Below are 26766 nucleotides of genomic sequence, written 5' to 3' on the forward strand. Positions count from 1 at the left end.
AAATGTCTGTTCATATCCTTTCCCCACTTTTTGATGGGGTTGTTTGTTTTTTTCTCGTATATTTGTTTGAGTTCTTTGTAGATTCTGGATATTAGCCCTTTGTCAGATGAGTAGGTTGCAAAAATTTTCTCCCATTCTGTAGGTTGCCTGTTCACTCTGATGGTAGTTTCTTTTGCTGTGCAAAAGCTCTTTAGTTTAATTAGATCCCATTTGTCAATTTTTGCTTTTGCTGCCGTTGCTTTTGGTGTTTTAGACATGAAGTCCTTGCCCATGCCTATGTCATGAATGGTACTACCTAGATTTTCTTCTAGGGTTTTTATGGTATTAGGTCTGACATTTAAGTCTCTAATCCATCTTGAATTAATCTTCGTATAAGGGGTAAGGAAAGGATCCAGTTTCAGCTTTCTACTTATGGCTAGCCAATTTTCCCAGCACCATTTATTAAATAGGGAATCCTTTCCCCATTTCTTGTTTCTCTCAGGTTTGTCAAAGATCAGATGGCTGTAGATGTGCGGTATTATTTCTGAGGACTCTGTTCTGTTCCATTGGTCTATATCTCTGTTTTGGTACCAGTACCATGCTGTTTTGGTGACTGTAGCCTTGTAGTATAGTTTGAAGTCAGGTAGCGTGACGCCTCCAGCTTTGTCCTTTTGACTTAGGATTGTCTTGGCAATGCGGGCTCTTTTTTGGTTCCATATGAACTTTAAAGCAGTTTTTTCCAATTCTGTGAAGAAACTCATTGGTAGCTTGATGGGGATGGCATTGAATCTATAAATAACCTTGGGGAGTATGGCCATTTTCACGATATTGATTCTTCCTATCCATGAGCATGGTATGTTCTTCCATTTGTTTGTGTCCTCTTTTATTTCACTGAGCAGTGGTTTGTAGTTCTCCTTGAAGAGGTCCTTTACATCCCTTGTAAGCTGGATTCCTAGGTATTTTATTCTCTTTGAAGCAATTGTGAATGGAAGTTCATTCCTGATTTGGCTCTCTGCTTGTCTGTTACTGGTGTATAAGAATGCTTGTGATTTTTGCACATTAATTTTGTATCCTGAGACTTTGCTGAAGTTGCTTATCAGCTTAAGGAGATTTTGGGCTGAGACGATGGGGTTTTCTAAATATACAATCATGTCATCTGCAAACAGGGACAATTTGACTTCTTCTTTTCCTAACTGGATACCCTTGATTTCTTTCTCTTGCCTGATTGCCCTAGCCAGAAGTTCCAACACTATGTTGAATAGGAGTGGTGAGAGAGGGCATCCCTGTCTTGTGCCAGTTTTCAAAGGGAATTTTTCCAGTTTTTTCCCATTCAGTATGATATTAGCTGTGGGTTTGTCATAAATAGCTCTTATTATTTTGAGGTACGTTCCATCAATACCGAATTTATTGAGCGTTTTTAGCATGAAGGGCTGTTGGATGTTGTCAAAAGCCTTTTCTGCATCTATTGAGACAATCATGTGGTTCTTGTCTTTGGTTCTGTTTATATGCTGGATTACGTTTATTGATTTGCGAATGTTGAACCAGCCTTGCATCCCAGGGATGAAGCCCACTTGATCATGGTGGATAAGCTTTTTGATGTGCTGCTGAATCCGGTTTGCCAGTATTTTATTGAGAATTTTTGCATCAATGTTCATCAGGGATATTGGTCTAAAATTCTCTTTTTTTGTTGTGTCTCTGCCAGGCTTTGGTATCAGGATGATGTTGGCCTCATAAAATGAGTTAGGGAGGATTCCCTCTTTTTCTATTGATTGGAATAGTTTCAGAAGGAATGGTACCAGCTCCTCCTTGTACCTCTGGTAGAATTCAGCTGTGAATCCATCTGGTCCTGGACTTCTTTTGGTGGGTAGGCTATTAATTGTTGCCTCAATTTCAGAGCCTGCTATTGGTCTATTCAGGGATTCAACTTCTTCCTGGTTTAGCCTTGGGAAAGTGTAAGTGTCCAGGAAATTATCCATTTCTTCTAGATTTTCTAGTTGATTTGCGTAGAGGCGTTTATAGTATTCTCTGATGGTAGTTTGTATTTCTGTGGGGTCAGTGGTGATATCCCCTTTATCATTTTTTATTGCATCTATTTGATTCCTCTCTCTTTTCTTCTTTATTAGCCTTGCTAGTGGTCTGTCAATTTTGTTGATCTTTTCAAAAAACCAACTCCTGGATTCATTGATTTTTTGGAGGGTTTTTTGTGTCTCTATCTCCTTCAGTTCTGCTCTGATCTTAGTTATTTCTTGCCTTCTGCTAGCTTTTGAATGTGTTTGCTCTTGCCTCTCTAGTTCTTTTAATTGTGATGTTAGAGTGTCAATTTTAGATCTTTCCTGCTTTCTCTTGTGGGCATTTAGTGCTATAAATTTCCCTCTACACACTGCTTTAAATGTGTCCCAGAGATTCTGGTATGTTGTATCTTTGTTCTCATTGGTTTCAAAGAACATCTTTATTTCCGCTTTCATTTCGTTATGTACCCAGTAGTCATTCAGGAGCAGGTTGTTCAGTTTCCATGTAGTTGAGCGGTTTTGATTGAGTTTCTTAGTCCTGAGTTCTAGTTTGATTGCACTGTGGTCTGAGAGACAGTTTGTTATAATTTCTGTTCTTTTACATTTGCTGAGGAGTGCTTTACTTCCAATTATGTGGTCAATTTTGGAATAAGTGCGATGTGGTGCTGAGAAGAATGTATATTCTGTTGCTTTGGGGTGGAGAGTTCTATAGATGTCTATTAGGTCCGCTTGGTGCAGAGATGAGTTCAATTCCTGGATATCCTTGTGAACTTTCTGTCTCGTTGATCTGTCTAATGTTGACAGCGGAGTGTTGAAGTCTCCCATTATTATTGTATGGGAGTCTAAGTCTCTTTGTAGGTCTCTAAGGACTTGCTTTATGAATCTGGGTGCTCCTGTATTGGGTGCATATATATTTAGGAGAGTTAGCTCTTCCTGTTGAATTGATCCCTTTACCATTATGTAATGGCCTTCTTTGTCTCTTTTGATCTTTGATGGTTTAAAGTCTGTTTTATCAGAGACAAGGATTGCAACCCCTGCTTTTTTTTGTTCTCCATTTGCTTGGTAGATCTTCCTCCATCCCTTTATTTTGAGCCTATGTATGTCTCTGCATGTGAGATGGGTCTCCTGAATACAGCAGACTGATGGGTCTTGACTCTTTATCCAGTTTGCCAGTCTGTGTCTTTTAATTGGAGCATTTAGTCCATTAACATTTAAGGTTAATATTGTTATGTGTGAACTTGATCCTGCCATTATGCTATTAACTGGTTATTTTGCTCATTAGTTGATGCAGTTTCTTCCTAGCCTCGATGGTCTTTACATTTTGGCATGTTTTTGCGATGGCTGGTACCGGTTGTTCCTTTCCATGTTTAGGGCTTCCTTCAGGGTCTCTTGTAAGGCAGGCCTGGTGGTGACAAAATCTCTAAGCATTTGCTTATCTGTAAAGGATTTTATTTCTCCTTCACTGATGAAACTTAGTTTGGCTGGATATGAAATTCTGGGTTTAAAATTCTTTTCTTTCAGAACGTTGAATATTGGCCCCCACTCTCTTCTGGCTTGTAGAGTTTCTGCCGAGAGATCTGCTGTTAGTCTGATGGGCTTCCCTTTGTGGGTAACCCGACCTTTCTCTCTGGCTGCCCTTAAGATTTTTTCCTTCATTTCAACTTTGGTGAATCTGGCAATTATGTGTCTTGGAGTTGCTCTTCTGGAGGAGTATCTTTGTGGCGTTCTCTGTATTTCCTGAATTTGAATGTTGGCCTGCCCTACTAGGTTGGGGAAGTTCTCCTGGATGATTTCCTGAAGAGTGTTTTCCAACTTGGTTCCATTTTCCCCCTCACTTTCAGGCACCCCAATCAGACGTAGATTTGGTCTTTTTACATAATCCCATACTTCTTGTAGGCTTTGCTCATTTCTTTTTCTTCTTTTTTCTTTTGGTTTCTCTTCTCGCTTCATTTCATTCATTTGATCTTCAATCGCTGATACTCTTTCTTCCAGTTGATCGAGTCGGTTACTGAAGCTTGTGCATTTGTCACGTATTTCTCGTGTCATGGTTTTCATCTCTGTCATTTCGTTTATCATCTTCTCTGCATTAATTAGTCTAGCTGTCAATTCTTCCACTCTTTTTTCAAGATTTTTAGTTTCTTTGCGCTGGGTACGTAATTCCTCCTTTAGCTCTGATAAGTTTGATGGACTGAAGCCTTCTTCTCTCCTCTCGTCCAAGTCATTCTCTGACCAGCTTTGATCCGTTGCTGGCGATGGGCTGCGCTCCTTTGCAGGGGGAGATGCGCTCTTATTTTTTGAATTTCCAGCTTTTCTGCCCTGCTTCTTCCCCATCTTTGTGGTTTTATCTGTCTCTGGTCTTTGATGGTGGTGACGTACTGATGGGGTTTTGGTATAGGTGTCCTTCCTGTTTGATAGTTTTCCTTCTGACAGTCAGAAGGACTGTCTGTTGGTCTGTTGGAGATTGCTTGAGGTCCACTCCAGACCCTGTTTGCCTGGGTATCAGCAGCAGAGGTTGCCGAAGATAGAATATTGCTGAACAGCGAGTGTACCTGTCTGATTCTTCCTTTGGAAGTTTCCTCTCAGGGGTGTACTCCACCCTGTGAGGTGTGGGGTGTCAGACTGCCCCTAGTGGGGGATTTCTCCCAGCTAGGCTACTCAGGGGTCAGGGACACACCTAAGCAGGCAGTCTGTCCGTTCTCAGATCTCAACCTCCGCGTTGGGAGATCTACGGCTCTCCCCAAAGCTGTCAGACAGAGTCGTTCGCGTCTGCACCGGCTCCTGCTACTTCCCCTGTTGGTCTTCAGCTGTGCGCTGTCCCCAGAGGTGGAGACTACAGAGACAGGCAGGCTTCCTTGAGCTGCTGTGAGCTCCACCCAGTTCGAGCTTCCCAGCGGCTTTGTTTACCTACTTAAGCCTCACCAATGGCGGGCGCCCCTCCCCCAGCCTCGCTGCTGCCTTGCGGATAGATCGCGGCAGACTGCTGTGTTAGCAGTGAGGGAGGCTTCGTGGGCGTGGGACCCTCCCGGCCAGGTATGGGTATAATCTCCTGGTGTGCCTGTATGCTTACAGCGCAGTATTGGGGTGGAAGTTACCCGATTTTCCAGGTGTTGTGTGTCTCAGTTCCCCTGGCTAGGAAAACGGATCCCCTTCCCCCTTGCGCTTCCAGGTGAGGCGATGCCTCGCCCTGCTTCAGCTCTCGCTGGTCAGGCTGCAGCAGCTGACCAGCACCGATTGTCCGGCACTCCCCAGTGAGATGACCCCAGTACCTCAGTTGAAAATGCAGAAATCACCGGTCTTCTGTGTCGCTCGCGCTGGGAGTTGGAGACTGGAGCTGTTCCTATTCGGCCATCTTGCTCCGCTGAACCAATCATGTGGTTTTTGTCTTTAGTTCTGTTTATATGCTGGATTACATTGATCAATTTGCATATGTTGAACCAGCCTTGCATCCCAGGGGTGAAGTCCACTTGATCATGGCGGATAAGCTGTTTGATGTGCTGCTGGATTCGGTTTGCCAGTATTTTATTGAGGATTTTTGCGTCGATGTTCATCAGGGATATTGGTCTAAAATTCGCTTTTTTGTGTGTGTGTCTCTGTCAGGCTTTGGTATCAGGATGATGTTGGCCTCATAAAATGAGTTAGGGAGGATTCCCTCTTTTTCTATTGATTGGAATAGTTTCAGAAGGAATGGTACCAGCTCCTCCTTGTTCCTCTGGTAGAATTCAGCTGTGAATCCATCTGGTCCTGGACTTTTTTTGTTTGGTAGGCCATTAATTATTGCCTCAATTTCAGAGCCTGTTACTGGTCTATTCATGGATTCAACTTCTTCCTGGTTTAGTCTTGGGAGGGTGTATGGGTCTAGGAATGTATTCATTTTTTCTAGATTTTCTGGTTTACTTGGGTACAGGTGTTTATAGTATTCTCTAATGGTAGTTGGTATTTCTGTAGTATCAGTGGTGACAACCTCTTTATCATTTTTTATTGCATCTATTTTATTCTTCTCTCTTTTCTTCTTTATTAGTCTTGCTAGTGGTCTACCAATTTTGTTGATCTTTTCAAAAAAACAGCTCCTGGATTCACTGATTTTTTGAAGGTTTCTTTTGTGTCTCTATAGCCTTCAGTTCTGCTCTGATCTTAGTTATTTCTTGTCTTCTGCTAGCTTTTGAATGTGTTTGCTCTTGCTTCTCTAGTTCCTTTAATTGTGATGTTAGGGTGTCAATTTTAGATCTTTCCTGCTTTCTCTTGTGGGCATTTAGTGCTATAAATTTCTCTCTACACACTGCTTTAAATGTGTCCCAGAGATTCTGGTATTTTGTGTCTTTGTTCTCATTGGTTTCAAAACATCTTTATTCCTGCCTTCATTTCGTTGTGTACCCAGTAGTCATTCAGGAGCAGGTTGTTCAGTTTCCACGCAGTTGAGTGCTTTTGACTGAGTTTCTTGATCCTGAGTTCTAGTTTGATTGCACTGTGGTCTGAGAGACAGTTTGTTATAATTTCTGTTCTTTCATATTTGCTGAAGAGTGCTTTATTTCCAACTATGTGTTCTATTTTGGAATAAGTACGATGTGGTGCTGAGAAGAATGTATATTCTGTTGATTTGGGGTGGAGAGTTCTGTAGATGTCTATTATGTCCACTTGGTGAAGAGTCGAGTTCAATTCCTGGATATCCTTGTTAACTTTCTGTCTCCTTGATCTGTCTAATGCTGACAATGTGGTGTTAAAGTCTCCCATTATTATTGTGTGGGAGTCTAAGTCTCTTTGTAGGTCTCTAAGGACTTGCTTTATGAATCTGGGTGCTCCTGTATTGGGTCCATATATATTTAGGATAGTTAGCTCTTCCTGATGAATTGATCCCTTTACCATTATGTAATGACCTTTGTCTCCTTTGATCTTTGATGGTTTAATGTCTGTTTTATCAGAGACTAGGATTGCAACCCCTGCTTTTTTTTGTTTTCCATTTGCTTGGTAGATCTTCCTCCATCCCTTTATTTTCAGTCTATGTGTGTCTCTGCACATGAGATGTGTCTCCTGAATACAGCATACTCATGGGTCTTGATGCCATTCATTTTGCCAGTCTGTGTCTTTTAATTGGAGAATTTAATCCATTTACACTTAATGTTAATATTTTTATGTGTGAATTTCATGCTGTCATTATGATGTTAGCTGGTTATTTTGCTCATTATTTGATGCAGCTTCTTTTTCGCATCAATGGTCTTTACAATTTGGCATACTTTTGTATTGGCTGGTAGTGGTTGTTCCTTTCCATGTTCAGTCCTCCTTTAGGATCTCTTGTAGGGCAGGCCTGGTGGTGACACAATCTCTCTGCATTTGCTTGTCTGTAAAGGATATTATTTCTCCTTCACTTATGAATCTTAGTTTGGTTGGATATGAAATTCTGGGTTGAAGATTCTTTTCTTTAAGAATGTTGAATATTGACCCCTACTCTCTTCTGGCTTGCAGAGATTCTGCTGAGAGATCTGCTGTTAGTCTAATGGACTTCTCTTTGTTGGTAACCCGACCATTCTCTCTGGCTTCCCTTAACATTTTTTCCTTCATTTCAGCTTTGGTGAATCTGACAATTATATGTCTTGGAGTTGCTCTTCTCGAGGAGTATCTCTGGCGTTCTCTGTATTTCCTGAATTTGAATGTTGGCCTGCCTCCCTAGGTTGGGGAAGTTCTCCTGGATCATATCCTGAAGAGTGTTTTCTAACTTGGTTCCATTTTCCCCCTCACTTTCAGGTACACCAAACAGATACAGATTTGGTTTTTTCACATAGTCCCACATTTCTTGGAAGCTTTGTTAGTTTCTCTTAACTCTTTTTTTCTAAACTTCTTTTCTCACTTCATTTCATTCATTTGATCTTCAATCACTGATGTCCTTTCTTTCACTTGGTCGAATCAGCTACTGAACCTTGTGCATTCATCATGTAGTTCTCATGCCATGGTTTCAGCCCCTTCAGGTCATTTAAGGACTTCTCTACACTGATTATTCTAGGCAATCATTCTTCTACTCTTTTTTCTAGGTTTTTAGCTTCTTTCCAATGGGTTCGAACTTCCTCCTTTAGCTCTGAGAAGTTTGATCGACTGAAGCCTTCTTCTCTCAACTCATCAAAGTCATTCTCCGTCTAGTTTTGTTCCATTGCTGGTAAGGATCTGTGTTCCTTTGGAGGGGGAGGGGTGCTCTGATTTTTTGAATTTCCAGTTTTTCTGCTCTGTTTTTTCCCCTTCTTTGTGGTTTTATCCACCTTTGGTCTTTGATCATGGTGACATACAGATGGGGTTTTGGTGTGGATGTCCTTTCTGTTTGTTAGTTTTCCTTCTAACAGCCAGGACCCTCAGCTGCAGGTCTGTTGGAGTTTGCTGGATGTCCACTTCAGACCCTGTTTGCCTGGGTATCAGCAGCGGAGGCTGCAGAAGATAGAATATTGCTGAACAGTGAGTGTTGCTACCTGATCATTTCTCTGGAAGCTTCATCTCAGAGGGGTACCTGACTGTGTAAGGTGTCAGTCTGCCCCTCCTGGGGGGTGCTTCCCAGTTAGGCTACTCGGAGATCAGGGACCCACTTGAGGCGGCAGTCTCTCTGATCTCAGATCTCAAACTCCATGCTGTGAGAACCACTATTCTCTTCAAAGCTGTCAGACAGGGACATTTAAGTCTGCAGAGATTTCTGCTGCTTTTTTTTTTGGCTCGTCCCTGACCCCAGTGGTGGAGTCTACAGAGGGGGGAAGGCCTCCTTGAGCTTCAGTAGGCTCCACCCTGTTCGAGCTTCCTGGTTGCTTTGTTTACCTACTCAAGCCTCAGCAATGGTGGGGGCCCCTCCCCCAGCCTCACTGCCACCTTGCAGTTTGATCTCAGACTGCTGTGCTAGCAATAAGTGAGACTCTGTAGGCATGGGACCCTCCAAGCCATGAGCAGGATATAATCTCCTGGTGTGTAGTTTGCTAAGGCCATTGGAAAAGTGCAGTATTAGGGTGGGAATGCCCCAATTTTCCAGATGCCATCTGTCACAGCTTTCCTTGGCTAGGAAAGGGAATTCCCTGATCGCTTGCACTTCCCAGGTGAGGTCATGCCTCACCTTGCTTTGGCTCATGCTTGTTGGGCTACACCTACTGTTCTGCACCCACTGTCTGAAATGCCCCAGTGAGATGAACCTGGTACCTCAGCTGGAAATGCAGAAATCATCCACCTTCTGCATCACTCATTCTGGGAGCTGTAGACTGGAATTGTTCCTATTCGGCCATCTTGGATCCACTTCCAATGGCGGCCATTGTTAAGCCTCCAGAACCCATACATTTAAAATGGTTGGGGGGCACCCAAGATGGCCAAAAAGGAAGAGCTCCAGCCTCCAGCTCCCAGCATGAGTGACACAGAAGACAGATGATTTCTGCATTTTCAACTGATATACCAGGTTCAACTCACTGGAGCATGTTGGACAGTCGATGCTAGTCTGCAGGTGCCGCCTGACCAACAAGAGCTGAAGCAGGGCGAGGCATTACCTCACCTGGGAAGGGCAAGGGGGAAGGGAATTCCTTTTCCTAGCCAAGGGAAATTGAGACACACAACACCTGGAAAATCCAGTAACTGCCACCCTAATACTGTGCTTTACCAAGGGACTTAGCAAATGACACACCAGATTATATCCCACACCTGGCCGGGAGGGTCCCATGCCCACGGAGTCTCCTTCATTGCTAGCACAGCAGTCTGAGATCTAACTGCAAGGTGGCAGTGAGGCTGGGGGAGGGGCGCCCACCATTGCTGAGGCTTAAGTAGGTAAACAAAGCCAACAGGAAGCTCGAATTGGGTGGAGCCCAACACAGCTCAAGGAGGCCTCCCTGCCTGTGTAGACTCGACTTCCGGGGACAGGGCATAGCTAAACAAAAAGCAGCAGAAACCTCTGCAGGTGTAAAAGTCTCTGTCTGACAGCTTTGAAGAGAGCAGTGGTTCTCCAAGCACGGAAGTTGAGATCTGAGGACAGACAGATTGCCTGCTCAAGTGGGTCTGTGACCCCTGAGTAGCCTAACTGGCAGACATCCCCCACTAGGTACAGACCGACACCTCACACCTCACATGGCTGGGTATACCACTGAGATGAAGCTTCCAGAGCAAGAATCAGACAGCAACACTCACTGTTCAGCAATATTCTATCTTCTGCAGCCTCCACTGCTAATACCCAGGCAAACAGAGTCTGGAGAGGACCTCAAGCAAACCCCAACAGACCTGCAGCTGAGGGTCCTCACTGTTAGAAGGCAAACTAACAAACAGAAAGGACCAAAACCCCACACCAAAACTCCATCAGTATGTCACCATCATCAAAGACCAAAGGAAGATAAAACCACAAAGATGGGGAAGAAGCAGTGCAGAAAAGCTGGAAATTCAAAAAATCAGAGCACATCCCCCCCCTCCAAAGGAATGCAGCTCATTGCCAGCAACAGAACAAAGTTGGATGGAGAATGACTTTAACGAGTTGAGAGAAGAAGTCTTCAGTCGATCAAACTTCTCAGAGCTAAAGGAGGAACTACGTAACCAGTGCAAAGAAACTAAAAACCTTGTAGAAAGAATGGATGAATGGATAACTAGAATAATCAATGCAGAGAAGACTTTAAAAGAACTGATAGAGATGAAAACCATGACACGAGAACTACGTGACAAATGCACAGGCTTCAGTAACCAACTTGATCAACTAGAAGAAAGAGCATCAGTGATTGAATATCAAATGAATGAAATGGAGTAAGAAGAGTAGTGTAGAGAAAAAAGAGTATTAAGAAATGAACAAAGTCTACAAGAAATATGGGATTATGTGAAAAGACCAAATCTGTATCTGATTGGTGTGCCTGAAAGTGACAGGGAAAAAGGAACCAAGTTGGAAAACACTCTGCAGTATATCATCCAGGAGAACTTCCCCAACCTAGGGAGGCAGGCCAACATTCAAATTGAGGATATACAGAGAATGCCACAAAGATACTCCTAAAGAAAAGCAACTCCAAGACACATAATTGTGAGATTCACCAAAGTTGAAATGACGGAAAAAATGTTAAGGACAGCCAGAGAGAAAGGTCGGGATACCCACAAAGGGAAGCCCATCAGACTAACAGCAGATCTCTTGGCAGAAACTCTCCAAGCCAGAAGAGTGTGGGGGCCAATATTCAACATTCTTAAAGAAAAGAATTTTCAACCCAGCATTTCATATCCAGCCAAACTAAGTTTCATAAGTGAAGGAGAAATAAAATCCTTTACAGACAAGCAAATGCTTAGAGATTTTGTCATCACCAGGTCTGTCCTACAAGAGATCCTGAAGGAAGCACTAAACACAGAAAGGAACAAATGGTACCAGCCATTGCAAAACCATGCCAAAATGTAAAGACCATTGATGCTAGGAAGAAACTGCGTCAACTAACGAGCAAAATAACCAGCTAATATAATAATGACAGGATCAAGTTCACACATAACAATATTAACCTTAGATGTAAATGGAATAAATTGTCCAATTAAAAGACAGAGACTGGCAAATTGGATAAACAGTCAAGACTCATCAGTTTGCTGTATTCAGGAGACCCATCTCACATGCACAGACACACATAGACTGAAAATAAAGGGATGGAGAAAGATCTATCAAGAAAATGGAAAACAAAAAAAAAAAAAAAAAGCAGAGGTTGCAATGCTAGTCTATGGTAAAACAGAGTTTAAACCATCAAAGATCAAAAGAGACAAAGAAGGCCATTACATAATGGTAAAGGGATGAATACATCAGGAAGAGCTAACTATCCTAAATATATATGGACCCAATACAGGAGCACCCAGATTCATAAAGCAAGTCCTTAGAGACTTATAAAGAGACTTAGACTCCTATACAATAATAATGGGAGACTTTAACACCACATTGTCAGCATTAGACAGACCAAGGAGACAGAAAGTTAACAAAGATATCCAGGAATTGAATTCAAGTCTTCACCAAGCGAAGCTAGTAGACATCTACAGAACTCTCCACCCCAAATCAACAGAATATACATTCTTCTCAGCACCACATCACACTGATTCCAAAATTGAACACATAATTGGAAGTAAAGCACTCCTCAGCAAATGTAAAAGAACAGAAATTATAACAAACTGTCTTTCAGACTACAGTGCAATCAAACTAAAACTCAGGACAAAGAAACTCAATCAAAACTGCCAAAGTACATGGAAACTGAACAACCTGCTCCTGAATGACTACTGGGTACATAACGAAATGAAGGCAGGAATAAAGATGTTCTTTGAAACCAATGAGAGCAAAGACAAAATATACCAGAATCTCTGGGACACACTTAAAGCAGTTTGTAGAGGAAAATTTATAGCACTAAATGCCCACAAGAGAAAGCAGGAAAGATAAAAAATTGACACCCTAACATCACAATTAAAAGAATTAGAGAAGCAAGAGCAAACACATTCAAAATCTTGCAGAAGGCAAGAATAACTAAGATCAGAGCAGAACTGAAGGAGATAGAGACAAAAAACCCTCCAAAAATTCAATGAATCCAGGAGGTGGATTTTTGAAAAGATCAACAAAACTGATAGACTGCTAGCAAGACTAATAAAGAAGAAAAGAGAGAAGAATCAAACAGATGCAATAAAAAATGATAAAGGGGATATCACCACCGACCCCACAGAAATACAAACTACCATCAGAGAATACTATTAACTCCTCTACGCAAATAAATTGGATAACCTAGGAGAAATGAATAATTTCCTGGACCCTTACCCTCTCCCAAGACTAAACCAGGAAGAAATCGAATCCCTGAATAGACCAGTAACAGGCTCTGAAATTGAGGCAAAAATTAATGGCCTACCAACCAAAAAAATGTCCAGGGCCAGATGGATTCACAGCCGAATTCTACCGGAGGTACAAGGAGGAGCTGCTACCATTCCTTCTGAAATTATTCCTATCAATTGAAAAAGAGGGAATCCTCCCTAACTCATTTTATTAGGCCAACATCATCCTGATACCAAAGCCTGGCAGACACAACAAAAAAAGAGAATTTTAGACCAATATCCCTGATGAACATCTATGCAAAAATCCTCAATAAAATACTGGCAAACCGAATCCAGCAGCACATCAAAAAGCTTATCCACCATGATCAAGTGGGCTTCATCTCTGGGATGCAAGGCTGGTTCAACATACGCAAATCGATAAACATAATCCAGCATATAAACAGAACCAAAGACAGAAACCACATGATTATCTCAATAGATGCCAAAAAGGCCTTTGACAAATTCAACAGCCCTTCATGCTAAAAAATCTCAGTAAATTCGATATTAATGGATTGTATCTCAAAATAATAAGAGCTATTTATGACAAACCCACAGCCAATATAATACTGAACGGGCAAAAACTGGAAGCATTCCCTTTGAAAACTGGCACAAGACAGGGATGCCTTCTCTCACCACTCTTATTCAACATAGAGTTGGAAGTTCTGGCTAGGGCAATCAGGCAAGAGAAAGAAATAAAGGATATTCAGTTAGGAAAAGAAGAAGTCAAATTGTCCCTGTCTGCAGATGACATGATTGTATATTTAGAAAACCCCTTCATCTCAGCCCAAAATCTCCTTAAGCTGATAAGAAACTTCAGCAAAGTCTCAGGATACAAAATCAATGTGCAAAAATCACAAGCATTCTTCTACACCAGTAACAGATGAACAGAGAGTGAAATCATGAATGAACTTCCATTCACAAGAGCTTCAAAGTGAATTAAATACCTAGGAATCCAACTTACAAGGGATGTAAAGGACCTCTTCAAGGAGAACTACAAGCCACTGCTCAGTGAAATAAAAGAGGACACAAATCAGTGGAAGAACACACCATGCTCATGGATAGGAAGAATCAATATTGTGAAAATGGCCATAGTGCCCAAGGTAATCAATGCCATCCTCATGCCATTCTCATTAAGCTACCAGTGGCTTTCTTCACAGAATTGGCGAAAACTGCTTTAAAGTTCATATGGAACCAAAAAAGACCCCGCATTGCCAAGAAAATCCTAAGCCAAAAGAACAAAGCTGGAGGCCTCATGCTACCTGACTTCAAACTATACTAGAAGGCTACAGTAACCAAAAAAGCATGATACTGCTACCAAAACAGAGACATAGACCAATGGAACAGAACAGAGCACTCAGAAATAATACTACACATCTACAGCCATCTGATCTTTGACAAACCTGACAAAAACAAGAAATGGGGAACGGATTCCCTATTTAATAAATGGTGCTGGGAAAGTTGGCTAGCCATAAGTAGAAAGCTGAAACTGGGTCCTTTCCTTACTCCTTATAGGAAAATAAATTCACGATGGATTAGAGACTTAAATGTTAGATGTAAAACCATAAAAATCCTAGAAGAAAATCTAAGTAGTACCATTCAGGACATAGGCATGTGCAAGGACTTTATGTCTAAAACACCAAAAGCAATGACAACAAAAGTCAAATTTGACAAACGGGATCTAATTAAACTAAAGAGCTTCTGCACAGCAAAACAAATTACCATCAGAGTGAACAGGCAACCTATAGAATGGGAGAAAATTTTTGCAATCTACTCATCTGACAAAGGACTAATATCCAGAACCTACAAAGAACTCAAACAAATTTACAAGAAAAAAACAACCCCATCAAAAAGTGGGCAATGGATATGAACAGACACTTCTCAAAAGAAGACATTCAGACAACCAACAGACACATGAAAAAATGCTCATCATCACTGGCCATCAGATAAATGCAAATCAAAACCACAATGAGATACCATCTCACACCAGTTAGAATGGCAATCATTAAAAAATCAGGAAACAACAGGTGCTGGGGAGGATGTGGAGAAATAAGAACACTTTTACACTGTTAGTGGGACTGTAAACTAGTTCAACCATTGTGGAAGACAGTGTGGCGATTTCTGAAGGATCTAGAACTAGAAATACCATTTGACCCAGCCATCCCATTACTGGGTATATACTCAAAGGATTATAAATCATGCTGCTATAAAGACACATGCACATGTATGTTTATTGCAGCACTATTCACAATAACAACGACTTGGAATCAACCCAAATGTTCATCAGTGACAGACTGGATTAAGAAAATGTGGCACAGACACACCATGGAATACTATGCAGCCATAAAAAAGGATGAGTTCGTGTCCTTTGTAGGGACATGGATGCAGCTGGAAACCATCCTTCTCAGCAAACTATCACAGGAACAGAAAACCTAACACCACCTGTTCTCATTTATAGGTGGGAATTGAACAATGTGATCACTTGGACACAGGAAGGGGAACATTACACAACGGGTCCTATTGTGGGGAGGGGTGTGAGGGGAGAGATAGCATTAGGAGATATACCTAATGTAAATGACGAGTTAATGGGTGCAGCACACCAACATGGCACATTGTACATATGTAACAACCCTGCACGTTATGCATATATACCCTTGAACTTAAAGTATAATAACAAAATAAAATAAAATGGTTAACAGTTAAGCTAATTTGCGTAGAACAATGGCCACTAAGTAAAGAGAAACTGGAACCTTTAGAGGACTTCGTTACTGAACAATTAGGAAAAGGACACATCGCTCCAACATTTTCCCCCTGGAATTCTCCAGTTTTTGTAATTAAGAAAATATCAGGTAAATGGAGAATGTTGACAGACCTTAGAGTCATTAATTCAGTTATACAACCCATGTGTACATTACAGACAGGATTGACTCCTCCTGCTCAGGTTCCAAAAACTTCCCTTTAATAGTCATAGATTTAAAGATTCTTTCTTTACTATCCCCTTAGCTGAGCAAGACTGTGAACGGTTTGCATTTATAATTCCTGAAGTAAACAACCTGCATCCTGCTAAGCATTTTCATTGGAAAGAGTTGCCACAAAGCATATTAAACTGTCTGACAATTTGCCAGGTGTATGTAGGGCAAGCAATTGAACCTACTCATAAAAAATATTTACAGTGTTACATTATTCATTATATGGATGATATACTTTGTTCTGCCCCCTCCTGAGTAATATTCTAATGTTATGATCACTTGCAAAACTCGATTTCTCATGCTGGTTTAATTATAGCTCCTGACAAATTTCAGACTATTACTTCTTACTCCTACTTGAGGACCTTAGTGAATGACACTACAATAGTTCCAAGAAGGTAACTGTACATAGGAATCAATTGAAAACATTAAATGACTTTCAAAAATTAATAGGGGACATTAATTGGAAACAACCTGCTCTAGGCATTCGTACCTATGCCATGAGTAATCTATTTTCTATCCTTAGAGGAGATCCTAGTCTCACAAGCCCTCTGCATTTAAAAAAAAGGACGCTGAGGCAGAGTTACAGCTGATTGAAAAAGAAGTCCATAAAGCTCAAATAAATAGAATATATCCAGAGAAGACTCTAGTTTTGCTAATTTTTCCAATTCAGCCTTCACCTACTGATGTTCTTGTCCAAGAGCAGGACTTAGTAGAATGGTTTTTTCTTCCACATACTAATTCATGGACTCTAACTTCTTATTTGGATCAACTCACTAGTATGATAGGAAATGTGAGAACTTGGATTGTTAAATTACATGGATATGATCCTGGAAAAATTATTGTCCCTCTCACGAAGGCACACATACAGCAAGCTTTTATAAATAGTCTTACTTAGCAAGCCCATTTAGCTGACTTTGTGGGTATTCTCGATAATCATTTTCCTAAAACAAAATTATTTCAAAATTTGAAATTAACTAATTGGATTCTCCCTAAAATAACTAAATTTAAACCAATTTAAGGTGCTGAGAATATCTTCACAGATGGGTCTAGTAGTGGTAAAGCTTCTTATTCTGGATCGAAAGGTAAAGTTTTTCAGATGTCCTAAACCTCAGCTCAAAAAGCAGAGCTTATAGCTGTAATTGAGGTATGGACTTCATTTGATATGCTTATTAATATGATTTCTGATTCTTCATACATGATTCATTCCACACAATTAATTGAAAATGCTCAGTTATGATTTCATATGGATGAACAACCAGTGACTTTATTTACCCAATTGCAAACAGCAGTTAAGAGCAGAGTGCACCATTTTTACATTACTCATATTAGAGCTCATACACCTGTTCCAGGACCTTTCACTGCAGGGAGTCAAATGGCTGATTGTCTAGTTGCTACTGCAATATCTAATGCCAGACACTTTCTCAGTTCAACCTGTTTTAATGCCTCTGGTCTCAAACGCAGATACAGCATTACGTGGAAAGAAGCTAATGATATTTTCCAGTGATGCCCAACTTGCCAAATGGTGCTTTCCTCGTCTTTTACAGAAGGAGTTAATCCTCGGAAAATGGAACCTAATTCTCTTTGGCAAATGGATGTCACTCATGTCCCCTCATTTGGGATACTAGCTTATTTACATGTATGTGTAGACACTTTTCTGACTTTGTCTGGGCTACATCCCAATCAGGAGAGTCTTCTGCCTGTGTTAAACATCACCTTTTGCAGTGTTTTGCAGTGATGGGCATTACAACTTCTATCAAAACGGACAATGCCCCAGGCTATACTAACCAAGCTCTAGCTACATTTTTCTCTATATGGAATATTAAACACATCACTGGTATGCCATATAATTTTCAAGGAAAAGCCATAGTGGAAAGAATGAATCTGTTCCTGATACAGCAGTTGCAAAAGCAAAAAGGGGGAAACAAGAACTATGGGACACTCCATGTGCAATTGAATCTAGCATTATTAACTTTAAATTTTTTAAGCCTGCCTAAAGGCCACATGCTATCAGCAGCTAAACAGCATTTACAGAAACCAGCTGCAAAGACAGAGCAGAAAAACTAGTTTGGTGGACAGATCTGATAACAAAAAGTTGGGCAATAAGTAAAATAATAACTTGGGGTAGAGGTTATGCTTGTGTTTCTCTAGGCCAGAACCAGCAGCTGATTTGGATACCATCAAGACACCTGAAACCTTACGCTGAGCCAGATGCCGAGGAAGAGATTCCAGGAGGATCCCAAGGATCCCCCGGTTGCAGCCATGTTGAGACTGATGCTGAGGAGAACCCCAAGTGTCATGAGCAACACCCATTAAACACAGCCACCTACCTGGTGACAGATCAAGAAGCTGTCACAGATGGTGGAAGAAAACCTGAGGAATATGGAACAACCAGTCACAATGAGTAATCTAATGATAGCTCTGATAGCAGGCATCACCATTGTCATGAGTATTCCTTTAGCAATGGCTGACACAGAGAACAATTACACCTATTGGGCATATTTACCTTTTCCACCACTTCTATGGCCTGTAACTTGGCTGGATCCCCTAGTGGAGGTACACACTAATGATAGCTCTTTGATGTTTGGTCCTACAGATGATAGAGGCCCATCTCACCCCCATGAGGAAGGAACTGTTACGAATATTTCTTCACGATTTGAACATCCAACTATCTGTTTGGGAAAGGCCACTAGTTGTCTACCCCCTCACTGTCAATCTTGACTGGCAATAATGCCTGGATGTAATCACTTTCTTACACAGTTACACATGCTTTCTGATCTCAGTATTTACCGTAATAAATCTGCTCCTATAATTGAGGCATAACACCCTCAAAAACCTGTTTGTAAACAGAATTGGACCTGGCCAGAAATAATGAATGTGCTTGTTTGGGAATATTGCTTTGCAGAACAGGCAGAGGTGCTGCACAATGATTCCTATGGAATCATTATTGGTTGGTCCCCTAAGGGGACGGTTAGCTTGAATTGTACCTCTCAGTCTGTGTGCCATGGCCACACTACGTTCAGCTGGTCTGAACAAAATTGTCAGATGGTAGAACTTGTAAGGTGTATGACAAGAGTTCCTATTATCTGGAAACATTGCAGTATAGTGGCAGCTCAACCTCAAATGATATGGCCTGCTGTAGGAGCCAAACATAAGGATTTGTGGAAACTACTAATGGCTCTTAATAAGATCAATATTTGGGAAAGAATAAAAAAGGATCTAGAAGGACACTCTATAAACTTTTCTTGTCTTTGGATATTGCAAAATTAAAAGAACAAATATTTAAAGCATCCCAGACACACCTGACCTTAATGCCAGGAAAGGGAGTGCTTGAAGGAGCTGCAGACAGATTAGCAGCTAGTAACCCATTTAAAAAGATAAAAACACTTGGAAGCTCTGTAATTTCAATGATGATTGTGCTTTTAATGTGTGTTGTTTTTCTTCATATAGTCTGCAGATGCGGATCCCAACTCCTGCAAGAAGTAATTCACTGTGATAAAGCCACCATTGCTTTTATTGTCTTGCAAAAACAAAAAGGGAGAACATGTTCGGAACAGGCCCCCGAACTGGCCATAAACAAAATCTCTGCAGCACTGTGACATGTTCATGATGGCCATGACACCCACGCTGAAGGCTGTGGGTTTACCTGAATGAGGGCAAGGAATGCCTGGCCCACTCAGGGTGGAAAACTGTTTAAGGCGTTCCTAAGCCACAAACAATAGCACAAGAAATCTGTGCCTTAAGGACATGTTCCTGCTGCTGATAACTAGCCAGAGCCCATCCCTTTGTTTTGACCCATCCCTTTGTTTCCTGTTTTTTGTTAATCTATAATGTATAGAAGCAATGCTTATCACTGACTTGCTATCAATAAGTATGTGGGTGAAACTCTGTTCATGGCTCTCAGCTCTGAAGGCTGTCAGCCCCCTGATTTCCCACTCCACACTCCATATTTCTGTGTGTGTGTCTTTATTTCCTCTAGCACTGCTGGGTTAGGGTCTCCACGACTGAGCTGGTCTCAGCAGGGATGAGGGATGAAAGAGTATAAATTGTGTGCAGTGTATGCTGTTCAAGTGATGGGTGCACCAACATCCCAGAAATTACCACTAAAAAACTTACTCATGTAATCAAACACCACCCATTCCCCCAATAACGTATGTAAATCAAAAATTAAAAAAAAATCATATGAACGGAGGTGGTAGGAGGAGAAAGAGATAATTTCTTAAAGGAAAAGAAATATTTCAGGTCAAGAAAAAGAGAGATAAATTAATTTGCAGAGAAAATCAACTAGTGACTTCCTATTTTCACATAAAATCAAAATCCCATTTATTTCATCTTCATGGTGTAAAATAAACATGTTGTTAGAATGATTTTTCTCTGAAATAATCTAGTTTTTGATAATGTTTGGTCAGAATTGACTAAATATTTCATACTATAAGGGCCTGGCATCTGCTATAATCTCATCCTACAGGCTGTCAAAATGCTGAACTCCAATGGCCCCTTTTAATAAAATAATAAACTATTTTCAACTGAAGTACTTCTTCTTCCACTGAAGCTCTTTGATTTTTGCCATCAATACCCTAGAATATGCAATAACATATGCAATTTTCTTTGATAATTATAAAAAGAAGGGAGAGCACATCCTTGAAAATTAGTCTGTTTATGGAATCAAAGAGCTAGTTCAAGGTTTCAAAGAAAACACTTATATACTGTTGATGGGAGTGTAAATTAGTTCAACCATGTGGAAAGCAGTACAGTGATTCCTCAAAGAGCTAGAAACAGAACTACCATTCAACCCCAGCAATCCCATCACTGGGTATATACCCAGAGGAATATAAATAATTTTACCATAAAGACATAATCTTGCAAATGTTCATTGCAACACTATTCAAAATAGCAAAAAATTGAATCAATCTAAATGGCCATCAATGACAGAGTTCATGGTACATATACACCATGGAATACTGTGCAGTCATAAAAAGAATGAGATCATGTCTTTTGCAGGAGCATGGATGGAGCCAGAGGCTATTATCCTCAGCAAACTAACACAGGAACAGAAAATCAAATACCACACATTCTCTCTTATAACTGGGAGCTAAATCATGAGAACTCATGAATACAATGAAAGGAACAACACACTGGGATCTACTTGAAGGTGGAGGGTGGGAGGAGGAAGTGGAGCAGAAAAGGCAACTATTAGTTACTGGGCTTAATTCCTTGGTGATGAAATAATCTGTACAACAGACCCCCGTGACACAAGGTTACCTATGTAACAAATATTCACATGTACCCCTGGACCAAAAATAAAAGTTGTTTTTTAAAAAGGGGGAAAAAACCTCTATGAAATTGTTCTGGGCAATGATTTTTTGGATGTGACTCTGAAAGCAGAGGCAACAAAAGTAAACATAGAAAAATGGGATTACATTAAACTAAAAAGTTTCTCCACAAAAGAAAACAATGAACAGGATAAAGAGACAATCTACTGAATGAGATAATATATTTACAAACTACACATTTGATAAAGGGCTAATAACATCTGAAATACATAAGGAACTCAACAGTAATAAAGCAACCTGATTAAAAATGGGAAAAGAACCTGAACAGACATTTCTCAAAATAAGACAAATGCTCAACAGGTATATCAACAAATTCTTAACATGATTAATCATCAGGGAAAAACACATCAAAACCATAAGAAAAATTTCATGCCTATTAAAACGACTATTATAAAAAATATGAAAGATAACAAGTGTTGGTGAAAACATGGGGAAAAAGGAGTCATGGTGCCTTGTTGGTAGAAATGCTGTAAATTAGTACAGTCATTATAGAAAAGAGAATGAAATTTACTCAAAAAATTAGTAATGGAACTACTATATGATCCAGCAACCCCATTACTGTGTATATATCAAAAAGAAATCAGAAACGCAAAGAGATAACTGCACTCCCGTGATCAATGCAGCATTATTCCCAGTAGCCAAGATATGGAACAAGATATGGAATCAACCTAGGTGGATGAAGGGTTGGTGAAAGCTATTGGCATCTCCAACTTCAACTATTTTCACATCAGGAGGGTCTTAAACAAACGTGGTTAAAAGTATCAGCCAGTGGTTAAACAGATTGAGTTCTACACATACCTAACTCAAAAGAAGTTAATCCAGTACTGCCAGTCCAAAGGCATCATGGTGACTGCCTATAACCCCCTTGACTCTCCAGGACAGGGCCTGGGAAAGCTCAAGGACTCTTCCATCCTGGAGGATGCCGGGATCAAGGTGATCACAGTCAAGCACAAAAAAATTACAGCTCAGGTTCTGATTTGATTTCCCATTCAGAGAAACTTGGTGGTGAATCCCAAGTCTGTGACACAAAAATGCATTGCAGAGAACTTTAAGGTCTTTTACTTTGAACTGAGCAGCAAGGATATGACCACCTTACTTAGCTACAACAGAAACTGTGCCTTGGTAAGCTGGGCCTTCTGCAAGGATTACCCCTTTTAGGATGAATTTTGAAGCTGTGGATGCCTGCTGATCTCCAATTGACCTACATCTGTTTTTCCTGCCTCATTTTTTTTCTTGCCAATGTAATATAGCCTGTGACACTCAGTGGTGAGACAGCAATCTATTAATTGAACAGTGAGGGCTTGCCTGGCTTGATGTTGAGTCTGAAGAGCAGTACCCATAGAGTAGAAGTTTCTTCCAGTTTTCTTTGCCCCCTTTTTTGCCCAGCTGGGGAAAGTACAACCTGAATATCCTTTTATGACTAAGGAGAAACAAAATCTACAAGGTCAAAATAGTGCAACTAACAGTTGGGATTTGACTGCTTGGAATTGTAATCCTTTCAGCAAGACTTCTTTTTGCCTCAAATAAAAAGTGCTTTTGTGAGCTTGGAAAAAAACCCAAATAGGTAAATGGATGAAAGAAAATGTGATAAATATACATAATAGAATAGTATTCAGCCATAAAAACAGAAATCATGTCATTTGGGATGACATTAATGAATCTCAATGACATTATGTTAAATGCAATAGGCCAGGAACAGAGAGACTTTATGATCTTGCTGATAATGTGGAATCTAAAAATGTCAAACTCACAGAATGAGAGAGTAAAATGGTGGTTACCAGAGACTAAGAGGTAGGGGGATTGAAGAGATGTTCCTTGAAAAATACAAAATTTCAGTTAGGAGGAATAAGTTAATGTGCAAGACGTTGGTTGCACATCATGTTGACTATAGTTAATGACAATGTATTATATACTTGAAAATTGCTAAGAGAATATATTTTAAATGTTCTGACAACAAAATAAATGAGTTAATGTGTATGTTAATTAGCTTGATTTAATTATTCTGCAGTGCGTATGTTATATACCATAAATATAACATAAATAGATACAAGAAAAGCAATTTTAAAAAGAGGATTAAATAGTTAATTAAAATTCTACATGTGTCCTAAATTTTAAAAAGCAAGAAACCAAACTCTTAACTAGGAATATAAATAAATTTACATAATATCTGCACAAGAATATACAGAGTGGAAAAATAGACATTGGAGACTACAAAAGGTAAAATTGTGGGTTGGGGATGAAGGTTGAATAATTACCTATTGGGTACAACTTTCACTATTCAGGTGATGCATAGACTAAAAGGTCATACTTCACCATTACACAATATATACATGTAAAAAATCTGCACTTATAACCCTTAAATATATTAAAAAAACAAAAGAAAACCAAAAATAATTTCCATAATATGACAAAATATTCTCCAGTCAATACATAAATTTATGTCTGATGGTAAAAAATTGGAGATATTTCAATAAAATCTGCTTCTACTACCATGATTTCAATATTTTTTCTAGATATTTTACTTAATGTGACAAAAGGAGAATAAAGTATGTATATTAGAAAGGAGGACACAAAATTATCACTATTTACAATCATAAGATTGCTTCTTAGTAAAATTCAGAGAATCATGTAAAAAGCACACTGGGGAAAATAAAAATTTGATAACATTTCCATTTGCAAAATACAAGGCAAAATTTCAGTTTTGTTGTATACCTACAATAAGAAATTTGCACATATAATGGGGAAAATCTTATTTATAAGATCAATGTATGCATCAATGTGCAGAGAACTTTATGGGAAAACTATTAGGCCTTATGGATGTACATGAAAAAATGATTGGGATTTTATTTAAATGAAGATGGCCGAATAGGAACAGCTCCAGTCTCCAACTCCCAGCGCGAGCGACACAGAAGACTGGTGATTTCTGCATTTTCAACTGAGGTACTGGGGTCATCTCACTAGGGAATGCTGGACAATCGGTGCTGGTCAGCTGCTGCAGCCCGACCAGCGAGAGCTGAAGCAGGGTGAGGCATCGCCTCACCTGGGAAGCACAAGGGGGAAGGGAATCTCTTTTCCTAGCCAGGGGAACTGAGACACACAACACCTGGAAAATCGGGTAACTCCCACCCCAATACTGTGCTTTAAGCAAACAGGCACACCAGGAGATTATATCCCACACCTGGCTGGGAAGGTCCCACGGCCAGGGAGCCTCCCTCATTGCTAGCACAGCAGTCTGCGATCTAACCGCAAGGCAGCAGCAAGGCTGGGGGAGGGGCACCTGCCATTGCTGAGGCTTAAGTAGGTAAACAAAGCCGCTGGGAAGCTCAAACTGGGTGGAGCTCACAGCAGCTCAAGGAAACCTGCCTGTCTCTATAGACTCCACCTCAGGGGACAGGGCACAGCTAAACAACAACAACAAAAAAAGCAGCAGAAACCCCTGCAGATGCAAACAACTCTGTCTGACTGCTTTGAAGAGAGCAGTGAATCTCCCCACACGGAGGTTGAGATCTGAGAAGGGACAGACTGCCTGCTCAAGTGGGTCCCTGACCCCTGAGTAGCCTAACTGGGAGACATCCCCCACTAGGGGCAGTCTGACACCCCACACCGCACAGGGTGGAGTACACCCCTGAGAGGAAGCTTCCAAAGAAAGAATCAGACAGGTACACTCGCTGTTCAGCAATATTCTGTCTTCTGACAACTCTGCTGCTGATACCCAGGCAAACAGGGTCTGGAGTGGACTTCAAGCAATCTCCAACAGACCTGCAGCTAAGGGTCCTGACTGTTAGAAGGAAAACTATCAAACAGGAAGGACACCTATACCAAAACCCATCAGTACGTCACCATCATCAAAGACCAGAGGCAGATAAAACCACAAAGACTGGGAAAAAGCAGGGCAGAAAAGCTGGAAATTCAAAAATTAAGAGCGCATCTCCCCCTGCAAAGGAGCGCAGCTAATCGCCAGCAATGGATCAAAGCTGGTAGACATCTACAGAACTCTCCACCCCAAATCAACAGAATATACATTCTTCTCAGCACCACATCGCACTTATTCCAAAATTGACCACATAATTGGAAGTAAAGCACTCCTCAGCAAATGCAAAAGAACAGAAGTTATAACAAACTGTCTCTCAGACCACAGTGCAATCAAACTAGAACTCAGGACAAAGAAACTCAATCAAAACCGCTCAACTACATGGAAACTGAACAACCTGCTCCTGAATGACTATTGAGTACATAACGAAATGAAGGCAGAAATAAAGATGTTCTTTGAAGCCAATGAGAACAAAGATACAACATACCAGAATCTCTGGGACACATTTAAAGCAGTGTGTAGAGGGAAATATATAGCACTAAATGTCCACAAGAGAAAGCTGGGAAGATCTAAAATTGACACTCTAACATCACAATTAAAAGAACTAGAGAGGCAAGAGCAAATACATTCAAAATCTAGCAGAAGGCAAGAAATAACTAAGATCAGAGCAGAACTGAAGGAGACAGAGACACAAAATCCCTCCAAAAAATCAATGAATCCAGGAGTTGGTTTTTTGAAAAGATCAACAAAATTGACAGACTGCTAGCAAGACTAATAAAGAAGAAAGGAGAGAAGAATCAAATAGACGCAATAAAAAATGATAAAGGGGATATCACCACTGACCCCACAGAAATACAAACCACCATCAGAGAATACTATAAACACCTCTATGCAAATCAACTAGAAAATCTAGAAGAAATGGATAATTTCCTGGACACTTACACCCTCCCAAGACTAAACCAGGAAGAAGTTGAATCCCTGAATAGACCAATAGCAGTCTCTGAAATTGAGGCAATGATTAATAGCCTACCAACCAAAAAAAGTCCAGGACCAGATGGATTCACAGCTGAATTGGACCAGAGGTACAAGGAGGAGCTGGTACCATTCCTTCTGAAACTATTCCAATCAATAAAAAAAGAGGGAATCCTCCCTAACTCATTTTATGAGGCCAAGATCATCCTGATAACAAAGCCTGGCAGAAACACAACAAAAAAAGAGAATTTTAGACCCATATCCCTGATGAACATCGATGCAAAAATCCTCAATAAAATACTGGCAAACCGGATGCAGCAGCACTTCAAAAAGATTATCCACCATGATCAAGTGGGCTTCATCCTTGGGATGCAAGGCTGGTTCAAGATTCGCAAATCAATAAACGTAATCCAGCATATAAACAGAACCAAAGACAAGAACCACATGATTATCTCAATAGATGCAGAAAAGGCCTTTGACAAAATTCAACAGCCCTTCATGCTAAAAACGCTCAATAAATTCAGTATTGATGAGATGTATCTCAAAATAATAAGAGCTATTTATGACAAACTCACAGCCAATATCATACTGAATGGGCAAAAAGTGGAAAAATTCCCTTTGAAAACTGGCACAAGACAGGGATGCCCTCTCTCACCACTCCTATTCAACACAGTGTTGGAAGTCCTGGCTAGGGCAATCAGGCAAGAGAAAGAAATAAAGGATATTCAGTTAGGAAAAGAAGAAGTCAAATTATCCCTTTTTGCAAATGACATGATTGTATATTTAGAAAACCCCTTCATCTCAGCCCAAAATCTCCTTAAGCTGATAAGCAACTTCAGCAAAGTCTCAGGATACAAAATTAATGTGCAAAAATCACAAGCATTCTTATACACCAGTAACAGACAAACAGAGAGCCA

General features: G+C 40.4%; 1 pseudogene; it reads left to right on the plus strand.

Moving 5' to 3' along the window:
* Positions 1 to 22224, plus strand: part of LOC104661628 — a 71483-nt pseudogene extending 49259 nt beyond the window's left edge.
* The last annotated feature ends 4542 nt before the right edge of the window (positions 22225 to 26766 follow it).

This window comes from Rhinopithecus roxellana, chromosome 7 (genome assembly GCF_007565055.1).
Source record: "Rhinopithecus roxellana isolate Shanxi Qingling chromosome 7, ASM756505v1, whole genome shotgun sequence".
Taxonomy (NCBI): Eukaryota; Metazoa; Chordata; class Mammalia; order Primates; family Cercopithecidae; genus Rhinopithecus; species Rhinopithecus roxellana.